The sequence below is a fragment of the Nylanderia fulva genome, unplaced genomic scaffold, assembly GCF_048542155.1.
Source record: "Nylanderia fulva isolate GAGA-0341 unplaced genomic scaffold, ASM4854215v1 Scaffold35, whole genome shotgun sequence".
Lineage (NCBI taxonomy): Eukaryota > Metazoa > Arthropoda > Insecta > Hymenoptera > Formicidae > Nylanderia > Nylanderia fulva.
This window is the reverse complement of record NW_028190422.1, coordinates 129,315-146,499: the sequence shown is the minus strand read 5'-3', so window position 1 is coordinate 146,499 and position 17,185 is coordinate 129,315. Positions and strand designations below refer to the sequence as shown.

General features: G+C 37.9%; 1 protein-coding gene across 3 annotated transcripts in view; it reads left to right on the top strand.

Annotated features, from left to right (window-relative positions):
* The window catches only part of LOC114935028 (uncharacterized), a 192,890-nt gene that overhangs the window by 58,716 nt on the left and 116,989 nt on the right, over positions 1-17,185 (top strand). For 2 of the 3 annotated variants that reach the window (XM_029307783.2, XM_085485245.1), the window contains one exon: positions 16,547-16,688. The exons of the other annotated variant lie outside the window; for it this stretch is intronic. The gene's annotated coding sequence lies outside the window, so the exon portion shown is untranslated. The remainder of the gene's footprint in view (positions 1-16,546; positions 16,689-17,185) is intronic. 3 annotated transcript variants of the gene reach the window in all.

The window sequence follows — 17,185 nt, the reverse complement described above, 5'->3', positions numbered from 1 at the left end:
GTCTTTTTTTAAATTTTGGAAAGCAGATATAATCTCTCGAACATTACGATTTCGATTACATCTCGTCTTATACGCCTTATAACGAGACAGTCAATATCGCGGAAAGAAAGCAGATGGGGAATCGCTATGCGCGAACGAATTAATACTCGATATTCGGCTTGCCTGGATGAGAATACGCCGTTCGAATTAAATGCGAAAAATCTGCGACCATCTCTCGCGTCTCCCTTCGTTGCTCTTGAAATGAAAATGCGACCCAATATAGGAGGGATCTATACTTAGCGATCTTCTGACTCGGGGAAATCTACAAGTAGGGTCGAGACCGTTATATATTTTGATCTCTGTCGAGATTACACCGAGTGTCATCCTCGTATAGAAACTCGGTCTCTCGTCGCCCTTCCAGTGACGGATTCAAATGTTTGGACACTCTGGGACAAAATTTATATTTTCTTTCTCTCTTACGATCTATATTTTACCTTTTCGGATATTGGTATTTATTTTGTACACAATTTGACCGAAGAAAAAATATACAGATTTTCAGGAAAAAATATTCTTATTTCACCACATTAAAGTGCTATACATATATATATATATATATATATATATATATATATATTAATTTAATATACCTTAAATCTGTCTTATTAATAGAGAATCTTAATACATTTTTTTTTAGAAGAGACAATATAGAAATAGAAAGATATAAAAGAAAGACATTAAGCTTTTTGTTTTCGTTATTATATAATTAAATGCAAATAATTTGTATTACGATGAAACTGAAATATTAAGAAAGCTTCTTAGTTTTTCGAAATGTAAAATATCTCCTCTTTATATTTTTCTTTTATGTCAACTTTATTTCTTATAATGAATACTATACAGAACAAAGAGACATAAATATGCCTGTACAACATTTACACAGCGTTCTTTCTTGTTCTCGCCTTTTTTTATTTACCAAGTGCAATTCTATTTCGGAAAAGAAATTTTAATGATCCTAAACCGTTGTTATACGACTTGCGACGCTATTCGCCCTAGGCGAATCTTTTCTCGAACCCTTGGTCGAAATGTCAGGTTCGAGGGTCGTCAGCGTCGGTGGCCACAACTTTGCAAGACACACAGAGCACCCGTGCGTTTTCTCTAATTCAATTTGAAAAGCTTCCTGGAGCGCGTCCAAAAGGCAGCATCCCGTATTCATGCCGGTAGAATGGCACTCGTAACTCATAACGGTACAGTCGCGATTTCCGGACGAATCGCCTCCGCGCTTCTCATCATGTTCCGCTCGTAAAGGTTTGCCGCCACGCGCTCGATACGAGATACGTTTTTTATGAACGGCATGAAGACCGTGTATATTATTCCGCGCGCCGGTGAACGAGCGGGAGAAGAGAGACCAGGAGGGGATCTCGAGCATTAATATTAATCTGATGATGGAGGAGCGGCATCGCGTGTTATAATATGTTGGAAGAAGAATGGGAACAATGCAGTAAAGCAGTTTATATCTTGTGTATTGTGCGTTCATTACTCTTATTTTTGCCGCTATTATTTGAATATTTAACGCAAACGCTGCATAAATACTTTTCAATCGGTTTTTTTTCCGTACATCTATTATTATACTGACCATATACAATAGTTCAATCTCATAGTTAAAATTTTTTTGTTACGATTTTGTAACTCGGAGAGATGTTGACTGTTTTAATTGTTATAAAAAATAACGATTACCATATAAATCAGAATTTATATCGTATATAAATGTATGGTGTGTCATTTATGAAACTTTTAAATTTGCGATCACCCGTTGAATCGCATATTGAATCGTATATTAATGGATATCCTATATTTTTTATATCTTGTGTATTTTTCGCACATTTCTCGTATATATTACATTTTTATATCTCATCGCGTGTCGACCTTTATCATCGTGATCGACGCAATCAGAGAGAACCGTATGTTGAGAATATTAGTATAAATCGAATTTTATTCGTCCCGTAATTTAAAATTGACCATACATTCGCTCTGATATCACAACAATGACACTTTATTCTCGATAACATTCACTATTTTAAATCTCTAAATTTCCTACGACAGAATATTATATCGTCAATTAAATAATTGAAATTTAAACATTCGTATTGTCACATGATTGTTATCAATGAAATATTACTTTTATCACTTTAGAATGAAAATATGATTAATTTTTAATAATTAAAGAATTGAGATTAATATACATTCTTGTAATAAATAAAAATTTTCAAATATTATTGTTTGAGAATTATATCTATAAGAGTTTTCCTCTGATTAATATTTAATTAAATTTAATATGTACATATTAATATTTTTTATTGTGATAAATATTTACTTGGAACGACTTTTATAAAATTCTTCGATATTGTCACACGCAGTTATGATATTTTCAGGGTAAATTCTATAATAAAATTCTATCCGTGTGCGGTATGTGATATAGTGCACAACACATGCATATTTCTGTCAAAATTGAAACACGAAATTGATGGGCGCGAATTTGTGAGCAGTTGACGAACACGTCGACCAAGATTCGTCTCGCGCAGACCTCTCGCAGTTTGCCGGCCGCGGAATTCGACGTGGAATGAATTGTCCTCGCGACACATCGGTCCGGTCGGCGCGCGTCATGACTCCGTTATCGGGCGCATCATTCCGACCGCGTCTTCGTCACGTGAATGACGAGCGACGAGCACGCTATCGCGGGGAATTGTCGGCCAATATTTTCTCCGGGAACACGTGCTCCGGGTCTACGAACGAGCACAAAATGGCCGCCAGCAGAAGCGATCGACCGTGCGTGAGCGCGAACGAGCGAGCGAGAAACTCCTCGTTTCTCCCTTTCTACGTTTCTCTCTCGTTTCCTCTTACGTCCTCGTTCACCAAACACATACCGATGCATATACACATGCATATGTATACGTACGCATAAAATTTTCTCTCCTCTCTCTCTCTCTCTGTGCTTCATAATTCATCGATCCTATAATATCAATGGCGGGATTATATTTCATCGTTAATTAACTCGACTGTATCATTTAGATTTATAACGTCAGTTTTTATTACTTACTTCGATGCTGAAGAGAAGGGATAAATAAATAATAAGTATCATTCTAGCACTCCTTCTCTTTCTTTGGAATTTATACTTGTCCTGCTCGCGTTAAAACATCGTTAAAACATCATACTTTTTTATCTCCCTCAGACGTCCTCTCCTTTTTCCTTCGCGGTTCCTTTATTCTCTCCTCTGCCTGTCTTTTTCTCTCACGCGAGCGATTCTCGGTCCTTCTCATGGAAGACCCTTCGATTCCTCTTCCTCTTTCTACCTATAGGTGTGCTTCACTACAATATTGTTCTCGCTCTTGCACTAACGTCGCTCTTTATTCTGCATTCGTACCTATACATATCGTTCTCCGTTTCTCTCTCTCTCTATCTCCCCTAAGGGACGCGATCATCACACGTCGCGCATACGCAAGACGAGAGAACGACGGATGTCTGCCTTCTCGAGATATCACGCCGTCCTCGCCGCACTCGCAGCTTCCAGCTTCATCGAGTGCAACGAGAAAGAACGCGCGCTCCATCTTCGTTCCGCTTCGGCATCGCGTTCCACGTCATCCTTTTTTCACACAGGGCAAGCTTGTCCTCTTTTTTTTTTCGGCCTCTTCCTCGCTCCGACCATTTCCTCTCGCAGTCGGATCAAGCGTATCAAAAGCGGTTTCCTTCTCTCTTTCCAACGAGAAGAGAATCCCCGTATGTTTTGTCGCAGTTGCGCTTATTATGAACACGTTAATGCCATCGCGTCGTTCTCCTTTCATCCTCCCATTATACCTTTCTCTCTTTTTCTTACATCCATTGTGTCTCTTTTTCTTTCCACGCTGTCGCCCTCGCTTTTATTACAGGCGCGCACATACTATCGACTTCCTTTCTCTCTCTCTCTTTCTCTCGTGCATGCATTTTCCCTCTCCTTTCCTTCTCCCTCTATCCGCGAGAAATGCAGATGGAAACGCGGAGATGGAAAAGCACAATTACAGACGCGACAGCGACAACGATTACTCGACTCGACCGCGGGCGATAGTTTGCCTCACGCATTCATATATCTATATATATATATATATATACACGCGCGTATACATGCATATCGCGCCAACACGATTCAAATATAAGCGTCGGCAATGCCGGAGCGATACACGCGTGTCGTCATTGCGGCTTGCGCTACGGTCCGCGACGACCGCACGCACACTAATTGTGCGGCGTACCCTGAGCTGAGTTACATTGTCCTGTACTATGCATACGCGATATTGCCAGGGATCCGTGCGAGCAGGCAGCCAGAGGCGTACGCCATCGGCGTTTGTGTGCGTATACACGGCCGTATCCAGCCCCGATTCGATATCTGCGCACTGTATGGTCCATATCGATTGCGTGCACCGTAGAAAAACGCAGCCAGTCTGCTCAATCGCGCTCGTTTAAAGGCTTATTTAGTCGGAAACGCGAACAATTTAATTCCAGATGTGTGTGTGTGTGTGTGTGTGTCGCATCGATGACGGAATTCTTTAGCTCGCTTTATTTTTATTTCAGAGTGGAAACATTTTTTTCAATCGACTATGTAGGTATATAATCACACTTTTTCATTTATAATCTTTTAGCGGGTCTATTCCGAATCGTTTTACGACGTAAGATAAGAACCGGCGCTTACGCGACAGTCAGCTGATCGAGTAAGGCTCGTAAAGCTGATTAACGACTCGTTCGCGTCTCGGACGCGTCTTAATTCTTGTCCAGGTTCACGCAACGCGCAGTAAAGTATGCCGCGTGACGGGGAAGCAGCGAGATTATCAACCCGACCGTGGTCAAGTATGCAAAGTATTTATATTATAGATCGGATAACACGTGCACGTGTATTACGCGAATACAAAGTGTTGTTCGCTTCGTTTTGCCCGTCACTCGAACGGCAAAGTTCACACAGCGATACGCCCACGCCTCGGACACGCGGAAACGCTCTTTTCTCATCGAGTCGAGAATTGATTCTATAAACCTCGTAGAATTTACATCTCTGGTTTTCGCTTTATCGAACCGATAAAATTACATGGCATTTAGAGAAATGCTTTATTCGCTCTCTCTTTCTCGTGTATTTCTCGTGGAAATTGATAAGTATCAAATCATATAAATTTATGCAACTGTATATTCTAATCGCAAAGATTGGCAATTGTGTGTGCTTCTGTAGAAAAATAGCGAATGATAGAAAGTTGATTATAATATATAATTTAATATCGAAAAATCATATTGAATAAATATCTGACACGACTGCATTTACTATTCATTTTTATAAAATTATAGAGACATCCGTGTAGATGTTAAAATGTAATATGGAAATTGTGTCGAGTGAAATTTAAACGTGGTTAATATTGAAATATGGAACACGCCTGCGGATTTTTGTAACTATATGTATACGATTTTGTCGACTGTCACCTATTATCGCGTATTCAATGTTCATTCTTTCATTCATACATCGTGCATATCCATGCGTGACAAAGAGATTAATTGATTTTCGTTTATAAAAGGATAAAAGAGCCTGTTATAGTTGACCTGAGCAAAATTGCTCGGAAGATGTTGGATAATAACTTTATCATATTTTTACAAAAAGAATATCATTAACACTAAGCTTATTTTTTTTCACTGCATACAATTATTATTTAATAATTTCCATATAAGACAAAAGAAAATCAGATTACTGCGTTGAATACATCTATTTTCTCATATCGTGTTAAATTTGATTTTCATAAAGATGAAGAAAATTAATTTAAATATATTAACCAAATTTGAAAATGATTACATCGACGTTGTATACCGCATTAAAGACTAGAATTTAAAAATTAGAATCACTTTCGTGACTAATAGCAAGATTTTAGTCATAAAAGTAATCTAGTATAGTGAATTTTGCGCATTTATAGCGCTTATCGACATGGCACAAAGGATTTAATTGATTCTCCATGTAAAAAGCTAAAAGCTGATGTTCAATTGATTTGAGTTGAATAATTGGTCAAAAATTTTCAACGTTGGATAAAGGCTTGGTTATATATTTACAGATCGGGATTTGTATTATCAGTGATCATTTTTATAGAGCATCCAGATAGTCACTCATACTCACAATTAAAACATTCGCAATTTTTGTTACATATTGAAAAAAGGCAGGAAGGCGTAAAAAGATTTATGAAAAATTTAAATTTGTATTAATATTGAGCATTTTAATTTTTCACAAATTTGAATACGAATCGTAAACTTTATTAATCGCTTTTATGCATAATTATTTATTATTTGACATTTATTCTCAATTTTATATTTATATCTGTATGTGCGCGTATGTCTATGTGTCACGAGCAACAATATTGAAAAGATATCAATATTTAAATATCATCGACCAATACCGACGATCGAAGCATTCGACGCCGAGCGGACAGAAATGTCGATATCCTGAATTTAAGCATCTTCACGTAGAGGCGTTCATTCGTGTACGCTACAGATCGAACGCTTAGAGGGCGCAGAAGCGTGCATGCACGAGAAAGTCAGAGGCAGAGAGAGAGAGAGAGATAGAGATAGAAGCAGCTCGTCGTCATCTTCGTATTATTGTTCGCCTGCGGGCCGATAGACCGCCGGCACTCGGCAGTCAAGTCAGGCAGTCAAGCCAGGCAGTCACCTGCCTATTAGGGAACCAGGGAGATTCCTGAGTGCCTTGTAGTATGCGCTCTCGCTACGTTCTCTCTCCTCTTCATATATTGTTTGTGTGTGTATATATATATATATCCTATATATATATATTTTCTGGTTTCTCTCTGCTCTCGCTATCACTCCAGTCAGCATCCGCCGGGAGTGTTCCACACCGCATCGATATTGTCGTGTCGCGTCTCGCAACGACAGCGTCGGTGTTTCACACGCCGTGTACGGGCTTTGTATAGTCGGCGAGTTCTCTCTCTGTCACGTATACTTTACGCCCAAACCCTGCATGTGTACGTATTGCGCACGCTGTGTTTCGCCGCACAAGTGCATGCAAATTCGAATGCGCGTGTGTGCGTCGCGCACGCTCCGTACTTACGTAGCCGAGAACTCGCAAAGCCGCCGCCAATGCGCGGGAGGCGTCGCTGTCAAAGGCGCTTCGCTTTATTTACGAGGCAGGAACCTCGTTACGTTACGCCAGGTCCGCACGCGCATTCGCTCGGACTATGAATCGGAGCGCGGTAAAACTGCAGTTTTACCTGCGTTCCTTTCAAGTTCACATTTCCATACACGTTCCGCGCTCTCGAAACAAGACGAATATCACGAATAACTCGGAAGACCGCTTTAATTATAATAACACGTTTCTTTTAATTTGGATTCCATTTGTCCATCTTTCCAGGTATATTTTGCATATTTATGTGCTCTCAAAAGAGAGAGAGAGAGAAAGGAGAGAAATATATAGTACAGCTATTTTTTACTGTCCATATGACAATTCGCTCGATTTAACAGTATACGCTTGACAAATGGTTAAACATTTTATGCATGCAAATCAAATTATAAATAGATTCATGAATTTCAATGCAAATAGGATTATTACGCATTCGTAGTTATTATCGAATACTGTGGCGCGATGTCATTGTTTTCTTTTTCTATCATTATTGCATATTGCGCGTTAGTACGTAATACAGACATTGAATTTGATTTGCTCACGTCTTAAATAGTTGGCACATCGCCAATGAAGCAAGATGCATTTACTGCACAAGTATATACATCCGACCTTTTCCCTTACACACTGGCTTTGCCTTATTACACATTTCTTCAGTGATTTATCGTTTCTAATTTCGCGGATATAAACTGTTATTTGAAATAATGAGTAAAATTACCATACAACACTATATTTGCTTTCAACTTTCATTATACATGTGTGTGTGTGGCAATAATTCTTTAAGAATAAATAATTATTCAAAAAGAAATATCTCTCATTTTCATTATATATGTGTTCATAAATTTCAATGCTAAATTATGATATCTGCATGGTTCATTTTATTTTGTAAAGCTCTAAGAAAAATCTTTAATCTTGAAATTCAGGGTCAATATTGTCTCGTACTTGTATATTGTAGAAACAAAGAGATATGAAAAAGATGATTTTCAGTAGGTCTTGAAGGGGTCTTTAAATCGTCCCTGAATGGGAAACCAAAGTCCTCTTGTCCTTGCGGTTAATCATGCTCACCGATTACAGTTGTTCGGCCGTGTTCGTGCACAACGAACTGTTCGGCGAAATCAGGTACACGGCCGCAAAACGCAATCAGTGTCGCTTACGATGTCGTACACACGACGATTATACAAGCGCGCGGCACGGTCATTATAAATAATACTGTGTCGATTCTTGCATTCGTTTTGCATACAAAGCGACTTGCAATTAACATAACGCGATCCGACACGCGGCCTTTAATGAATTTGTCAATTGTTCTCTCGCGCATTTGCTTTATTAATATTTGGCTATTAATATTCGCACGGCGAGTTGACTTGTGCGCGACTCAGCGCGACATAACGTACGATTGATTTAATTATTAAATATATTTAATATTGTGCTCGATAAATTAGCGACGTGTTTTTCAGAAACACATTGCAAAATAAATCACTCGCGCATATTACCTTTAAATCGATAATTTTAATGATTAATCGCTTTCGGTTAAACGATGTATTTTATTTGACAACGATAAGCTTTTTATGTTACGATGCACTTTGCGTATTTTATAAGCAGCTATACTGTATTATCGATACTTTGATCGCGAATAACTGAAAGCAACTCGATGTTCGCGAAAATTTTAGCATCGCTAGTTCGAGAGCGGAGAGATAGATGAGAGAAAAAGAGAGAGAGAGAGAAAGAAAGGAAGGGAGAATCCTCGTAAAAGAATTTACATTCCATACCGACGAATAATTGCGTTGAGACGTCAGACCGGGGAATGGAAAATGCGCGCGGAGTGAAATTGAAATAATAAAAATTGCGGCGTTTACGCGGCGCAATACCGTAGGATTTATCGCGACGTTAAAGCGGTGGCATCGATTTTTCCGTATAACACGCCACGCGAGAGTTTTTCGATGGCGCGCGCTTTAACGAGCGTGTTTTCGCCCATATAACCCGTCGTGAAACGTTACAGCCCGCGTTTTATGGCAAAGCAACACGGTGGTTTTCAAAATGGCCGGGTTCACCTCATGTCACCGACCGTGTGGTGGATGATTCCCTTTTCCTACCCCTCCTTCACTGTCCCCCTCGACTATGCTCTGATCGATAACGCGTATATGACAGCATCGCGACATCGCTCTCTGTCCCTTGTCCTCCTTCTCTCTTTCTGGCCTCTCCACGGGGGATTAGGGTAAATGGATTCGAAATTAGAGCGCGCGCGTGTGCGATATCGCGTTTTACCGCGCGATTAATTCGATCGCGGTCGTCCAAGCGAACGAATCGATTCCTCAATTTTTTCCGGCTCGGATTAATTAATTGAGTGCCTTTCGAAACGCGCGAATCATCCTTTTAAAATTTTTCGATTATTAACACTCGATTGAGCTGTGCAGTATCGTAAAACGCAATTGCGAGGAAAATGTTACCAACTGAAAGATGATATTGTGCGATATTATAATAGCAGGGTAATATTTTTATCGATTTACAAATATCACAGTGCAAATATTAAATTAATTATATACGTACGTAAAATATGTAATGTAGTAGATACAATCCTAATGTATATTATATGTTAAATATTTTAATGTAAAGTTTTTATATTTTTTCACACGCAATTAAAGTTTTATATTTCTTTTTTTATACTACTTTTAAGAAATCCGATATTTTTCTTTCTGATATTTAATCATAATTAAAAGTTAACTATTAATATCGAACATATTCAATATTGACAGTGACTTATCAATACTATTGAAATACGCCTATCAGAGGATTATGATCTGCGTGACTGATCGGAAATAATATTTGGCGGCGCTGGAATCAGTCTCGGTAAATATTTGTGCGACAATTTTGTGAGCTTAAATACGACTCATTAGGAGCGTTTGTATAGCATGAGGTGATCCCAGCTGCTCAAATATCATAATGATAAGGGACCTGCAATTATCAATGTATATAAAACCCACGCGCTCAGCTGCGTAAGTGTAAAATAAAATCATTTTATAGTTGTTTTTCGCCACGAAGAATAAATTGTCAGTCGGACGGATGCAGATATTTGTCGGTATTTGCGATACTGTCTATCTCTTCACAAGAAAGGCATACATCTCTATACTTTTTAATTAATATGTTATAATTGTCTGATTTTTATCGAAAATCGCAGATATAGTCTTGTTATTTTTGAGTAATAATTAAGATGTTATAATTAAATCATATTTTTTTATACACTTGACAAATGCTCTGTAAATTCACAAAAGAAAGCTTTTTCCATTTCAAAAAGTTTTCAAGCTGTAAGATTTATTTCAGGGGGAGCAAGACTTTTCTTTTTCTTTGTTACATTAAACTCGTGCCAACAAAAGATACGAATTTTTCAGTTCTCATCGCTTCTCGTGTAAATTGTAAGAAGTTAACTCGAACGAGTTGCTCTAACAAAAACATTTTGTACAATCAAAATCACGAAATTACTGAGTTAATTTATATATATATTTAACTAGATAATATTAAAAATAAACGTGTATAATATTTTATATAAAATATCATGTTTATTTTTAATATTATCTAGTTATTTCCCATTATAAAAAATGTGATCTTTTGGCTTTTCGAAAAATCGATTTATTCTTGGAAAAAATTTCAAACAGCTATCAGTTCTTGATATCTCAAAATGAAAATTATCATATATAACCGTGATCAAATTTCAGTTTGACATAAAGCGATACACTATCGGGTTTAATCTAATATAAACGGTAATAGTTTACTTTTTTTTTTTCGTCACTATCGCGCGCGCAAATTGCGCTTCTAGCGCAAAGCGACCGCACCTAATCGATACCGGCTAATGATAGACAAGCCAGCGGATCGTGATCTCGAGGCGTTCGTTAAGCAATAAACTGAGAAAACATAATTAAAGAGCGCTTAGACGAACCAACGAACTTGATTTTTTCCGTGTACCGACACCATCAAACCGATCGATTATCGAAACCAACCAAGTATCCTAGAATTGCCAACATTGCACCGGAGCTAAACTAATGAGATATACTTAATCTGCAAAGAGAAAAGGTTAAGAAAACGTAACCTTTTGCAAACGTGACCTTTTACATAAGGAATTATCTGTAAATCAAATATACTTTTTTAAACGCATATACGTATAGTGTGATACACATTTACACAATATATCTTAACTTCTGAAGAAAAATATATTTTTAAATTAAATAAAAACTAAGTTTAGAATTTATAGGAATTATGAATTGTACATACTTTCCTCTAAAAATTGTGATTTTATTTTTATATAGTTTTATTAATTCAAGCGATAGAAACAAGATTTGCAATTTTTTTTAAAGAAATTAGATTTGATAATTTAAATGGAAAATTTTATAAACATTTTTCGTGAAGGTTTTCTTCGGTGTTTTTAGAACGAATTTATTGTTATCGAATATTAGAAAGTATAATAGTGACGGATGTATTAACGTGCGCGCTACATGCGGATAATCACAGTAAGTCGAGTCGAGTTATATGCCACGACACGAAACACTTCGACACGAGACAGTTCAGAATTGATTCGAGGGGACAGACTTTTGCGTGACACTGTACCTTTTGTCGATTACTACCGACAAGCGTCCTCTTTATGGCTACGAGGAACCTGGGGCTATTATTTCGATCTCTTGTCATACACAAAAGAGATTCTTTTGAAACAGAAAATCAAAGTACAACCTTCAGATCTAGAGATATCGAAAAATATTTGGGTAAAAATTTTAATGGCCAAATATATCGTACAAGAAATCTTTTCTCAAAACTGTCAGACTCTTCGAAACAATTAATGAACTAGATTTTGGCAATTTAAATTTTTGGATTTGTTAAATTTAAATTCTTCAACATGTGTTGAAAAAAAAATTTGATCTCTGAAAAGTTTTGATGAAGTAAGAAAAGAAAGTTTCACATCACACTTACACATTGATCGGAGTAATCGCGCCATCTTATATTAGCATCATTTAGAGCGGGAATAACGTGGTCATCGATCGGAAGCGGCGCCTTTTAACCGTTCTTTTCATCACGCTTGGTGTAAATGCGACAAATCGTCCGTCAAACAAGATTAAATACCATCGTATTACAGACGATCGCGCGTAAATGGTTCTTGAATATGAAGGTCGAGAACGTGATTCAGTGATGTATCAAGAACTGTCAGACTTTTTGAATAGCAAAGTTCATTGATCATATATTTTTTTGTTCTCATTAAACGTACATCGGTCAAAATAAATAGAAGTGAAGCTTAAATGAGATTTGTTAATTAAGGATATTAATTCTCAATTCATCTCCACGTGCATGTATTTAACGATATTTCAATATTATGTTAATAATTATTGAAAGCTGTGCTAAGGAAAATGTCATAAAATATGACATTCTCTCTTTTCTCATATGTAGACTTATTATCTTATTATCTTTGATTTATGAGCTTTCTTTATCTTGTCTTTGTTTACTCAGTTTTCGTTCGTTCGTTGATCTTTAAACATTATCAAGAAAGAATGAAGCGTGTAGTGAAAATAATTTGAAGCAGCCAGAACATTTTGAAATTCTAGTTGTGTGGCCCGTTTTGTTATACAATAGGGACATTCCTGATTTCTATGGTTGACGGTGTATCGGTCAAAAAAAGATTTGCAGATTTCATGGTCGATCCATCCGTCGACCATTGTAAACGTGTTTTCGAAAGCTCTTCCGAGAGAGTCATCCCCTTTCTCTCTTGTCCTTCTCCGATCATGAAGCTCTATCATTCGCTGGCGATGAAGCTGCCATCGATTGTCACGACCGAACGATTATTATCCTCGACACACTGTGTTCTCGTGTATCGGATACGTCGCAGCGATCAATTTCACGGGAATCGACGTTTGTGCCCCGTCACATCTCGCCCTCGATTTATAACGCCGATCCTTTATTTCAATTCCCCGCGTTTGGATTCAATCGAATTGCTCGGGAAAATATTCTCTCATAATATCTAGTTGAAGATAATTGAGAGAGACATTTCGCTCTAATTAATTTTTTTTCGTGATTTTTATTAACGATCAGCTGTTACTAAGAACAGCGACGTTCGATGAAACTGACAACTAGATTACTAAGAACAGTGAAGTCCGATAAAATTATTGTTACGTCATTCGAATTTATTTCGATCATGCACTACATTGTAAAAATAATACAAATAATCTATTTATTGCACGTTTCTCTTTTATTTTATTTTGACAAAAAAGTTGAAAAATACTCGAAAGATATTTACAGCCGAATTGATGAGGACTACACGCATCTTTTTTTTTTTCCCGAAGGGAAAATAAAACACTAGGCAAAAATGTGCCGATGCTACGGAAATCCGGTCACCGGGGAAATTTCGAACGATACTTTTCTTCCGTGTGCGCAAGCTGTCGAGTTTATGGGAAACGGCCGAGTTGATATTACAAAGGGGCTAAAACTTGTGTTGAAAATGCGTGATGCGTTTACAAGCTCCGCGAGCAAGAGGAGCGGAAAAGCAAAAAGTATACGAAGAGATGTGGTATGCGTGCGACGAGAGACGACGATGCTGCGTGTCGTAGGGAAGCGGGTTGCTTGTATCACGCGCGCGAGTCGTAGACAGGCGAGACAAGCAGAAGTTAGACGAGCTCGTGGGGATTGCCGGGAGAGAAGAGAATCGTCGCGGCATGAATAATGTATCGCGAATATTGTAGCCGGTCTCGGGACAGCTGCTGTCAGTGGCCAATTACAGGCGGCTTATAAAACAAATAAATCGACCGAGCGATTGCGCATAAATTAAGAGCGCGGCCTTTGCTCGATCTAGTCGAGCTTTCTAGGAGTTGAACAACGATTTGTCGTCATCGTCAGATGTATCGAGTGGGTTGAACTACGCGTCGCGGAAAAACGCTCGTGGAACGTTGGTTAAATCGGGAAACTCGTCGCGTCTTGCTGCAATTAAATCGATCAAAGGGGGACGCGATTAATTCATCCGCGGTTGACTATTTATATGGGAGCGCACCGCATTCACGCGATTAATAAAAATGCGAATAAAAATTTCAAGAATAAATAATTGTTTCTATTGTTCGGAAATGTGACGAAATAAATTCCAACTATATTATGTATATACCGATTTCCTGTACATTCGCACAAAGACGCTCGTTTCCCAGCATCAGTTGAGCTTGAACGACGAACTCGCGCGAAAAAAAGGCGTTCCTCGGTCATAACGCGGCCGGGAATGAATGTCGGAGTAGCGAGAATCCAATAATGTCGCTCCCATTAAACGTCAACGGTACGTAATTACTCGGAGGCTCTCGTTGGAACGTCGCGGACAAAAATCAATCGCTCGCACGCGGCTGCCGAGAGCAAAAGCAGCCATATACGCGAGAGAATAGATTGAATTTCTAGAATGAAGCTCGTCGGGGTTGTATATGTATATATGCATGCATGCATGCGCGCACGCGCGCTTGTTTGTTATATGTATATGTTCTCTCGCGCCTTATACTAACTCTATCGATATACATGCGCCTCGCCAGCGAGCTTCTGTTTATGGAATACTTGTGCATTCGAGTAACGAATAATCCATATTTACGAATACCTTTACATATCGATGAGCCGTGCGACGCAATTGCCAATCATTTGACTGTAGTGAATTGTCGCTTTCATATATATGGATACAGTATCGCGCGGTGATAAGCAAGGATTAAAACCGACATATAATTTTGGCGAGTCTAGATTGCAATGGCGAGTGAAAATGACATATTTATGTTCGATAATGGTGCTATTTTGATTTCTGCGGTTGCTATTTAGTTTCATATTGTATTCTCTAGTAATCTTCTTTCGAGATAAACTATGATGCATATTCAAACACAATTAGTGCTGAACTAACGTCAGTAAAATTACATCCGCAATGCGCAAATAAAGTTGTTTTCCGTCGTCGAGAAAAAAAAAGAGAAACGCTTAAATCTCGCGCGTTTAATTTTTTGAAACGGCGTTACCGCGTTTGTTCTCGTGTTTGTCTTTTCATTCCGACGAGATGTCGCAAAATATTCGAGGGATACGAGAGCAAACGGTTTACGTCGGAGTTCCGATTCACGGGAAAAATCTCGTTAAACCTGGAAAATATTTAACTTGTGAGTAAAAGAATCCGAAAGACATTTCGCCGGTACGAACGTAATCACGCGGTCGTAAAACGGAAAAGTATTCTTCGACGAGTTTTCATTGCCGGCAGCTTTATGTTTTGCGCTCGCGGAACGGTATCCTTACCTGTCGTACAATTTCCGCTACTTGCTGGGTATTGGTGTGTAATGGATAAATGGATTCCTGTGTGAGTGCGAACGCGAGCGCTTATTCAAGTATCACGTACGAAAGTAATTTGGCGGCAAATAGCCGTTGATTTCCGAGAAGCTACGATCTTGCAAACGATGACTGTATTTCGTTCGTAATTCCGTCGTCATAATTAAAATCCGCTCGACGTTCATGACGCTGTTAGCTGCTGTGAAAGCGTCGACAGAAAGAGCCGTTCGTAACATGTGCGACATTACATCATGAAATTTATTTGCATTATGCAAAACATCATTGTCATGTGTGTTCACAATCGAATTAACGAAATTATAATAATCGAATTATGAGTCACTCTTCGTTATATTATTATTCTGCTATTCGTGGGGTTAAAAAATTACCAAGTAAAATTCATCTACATAAAAGTTGCTGTCATTTCTGACTGGTTACAAGCACTTAGCTTAAATTAAATCAACATTTAAGTAAGTTAGAAAAATATTTTGACGTAATGTTGACGTTACATATGTATGTACAATGTGAGACGAACTTTAAATTTTATCCGACTCGGATTGAGATGGAAGCACATTATTATTCGAGCGACACGACTCGCTCGTTTTGAGAATAAATTCATACACTTAGGTAGCAAGCCATGGTAGCAAATATATGTATGAATATTTGCGAGTGAACTCTCTCATCGTCTGATCGCGCGGCTGTATTCCAAATATGGCCACAACTGAAGTTCGTGCACACTTGATTCGTCAGGCGTAAACTGGTCGCGACCTGTATTCTCAATTTATTCGTGCCGAAGTTTGCGAACAGCTTGTGAACAGCCGACGAGCAGTTACAAAGTTGTTTCTCTGCCTTGTTAATATGTAGAGCTCTCAAAATCCAGGATTCTGTTCATTTTAACAGCTAAACTCAAAATATCTATTAATTATGTGTTTTGGATGGTTCAATTTGAAGATTGATTACAAAATTATCGTAATGTCACAGGTTAATGTAAAAGATCGCGGTTAGATTAAAGAGGAAAGATTGAGAAGAAATCTGAAACATTTTTGTAAAAAAGATGAAAAAAAATTCTTGTTCTCTTGACTATCTAAACGTGAGTTTTTAATTTTATGTTTGCAGTCGAGACATCAGCGAAGATGAGACAATTTCCGGTGAAGAGAGGATGAAGCTTCTTCACTTAAAGATCAGATTCAGAATGTTAAAGGATAATGTACCGTTATTCTCCCAACTAAACGCAAGGAAATTAAGTCGCGACTTTAAGGTAAGAAGATAAGCAAATTGTTGTAGTTGCAATATCAAATTATTCTCACTTAATTTCTCTGGATATCTACATGATGTTTATCGACTGTTTTTTTCTGCCCACCACGATTTTGAAAGCATTATTATATGCTTTGCATTAAAGTGGCATTATTGATCGTTAATATTTAAAACGTATTATATGTGTATATGTTAATTTTTAACTAATTGATGAATGGGTCTCGAAAACACAATTAGTTTTCTGTTAATCAAAACGTAATTGAATTTTATGAAAATTTAACAACTTTCAATCGATTGACCTTTAGGCATCGTCAATTACTAAAAGAGCATTAATTAGATCTATTGCTTTCTTGACGTTAGAATAAAAGAGAAAGCTGAAAAATATTCTCGATATTCTCCATTTTGACTTAGCCGAGAAAGTTTATTAGATTTTTCAAAGAATCCGCACGCGCGTTCGTGAAGACGAGGTTCTCTAAACATAAGCATGTCTTCGTTAAAAAA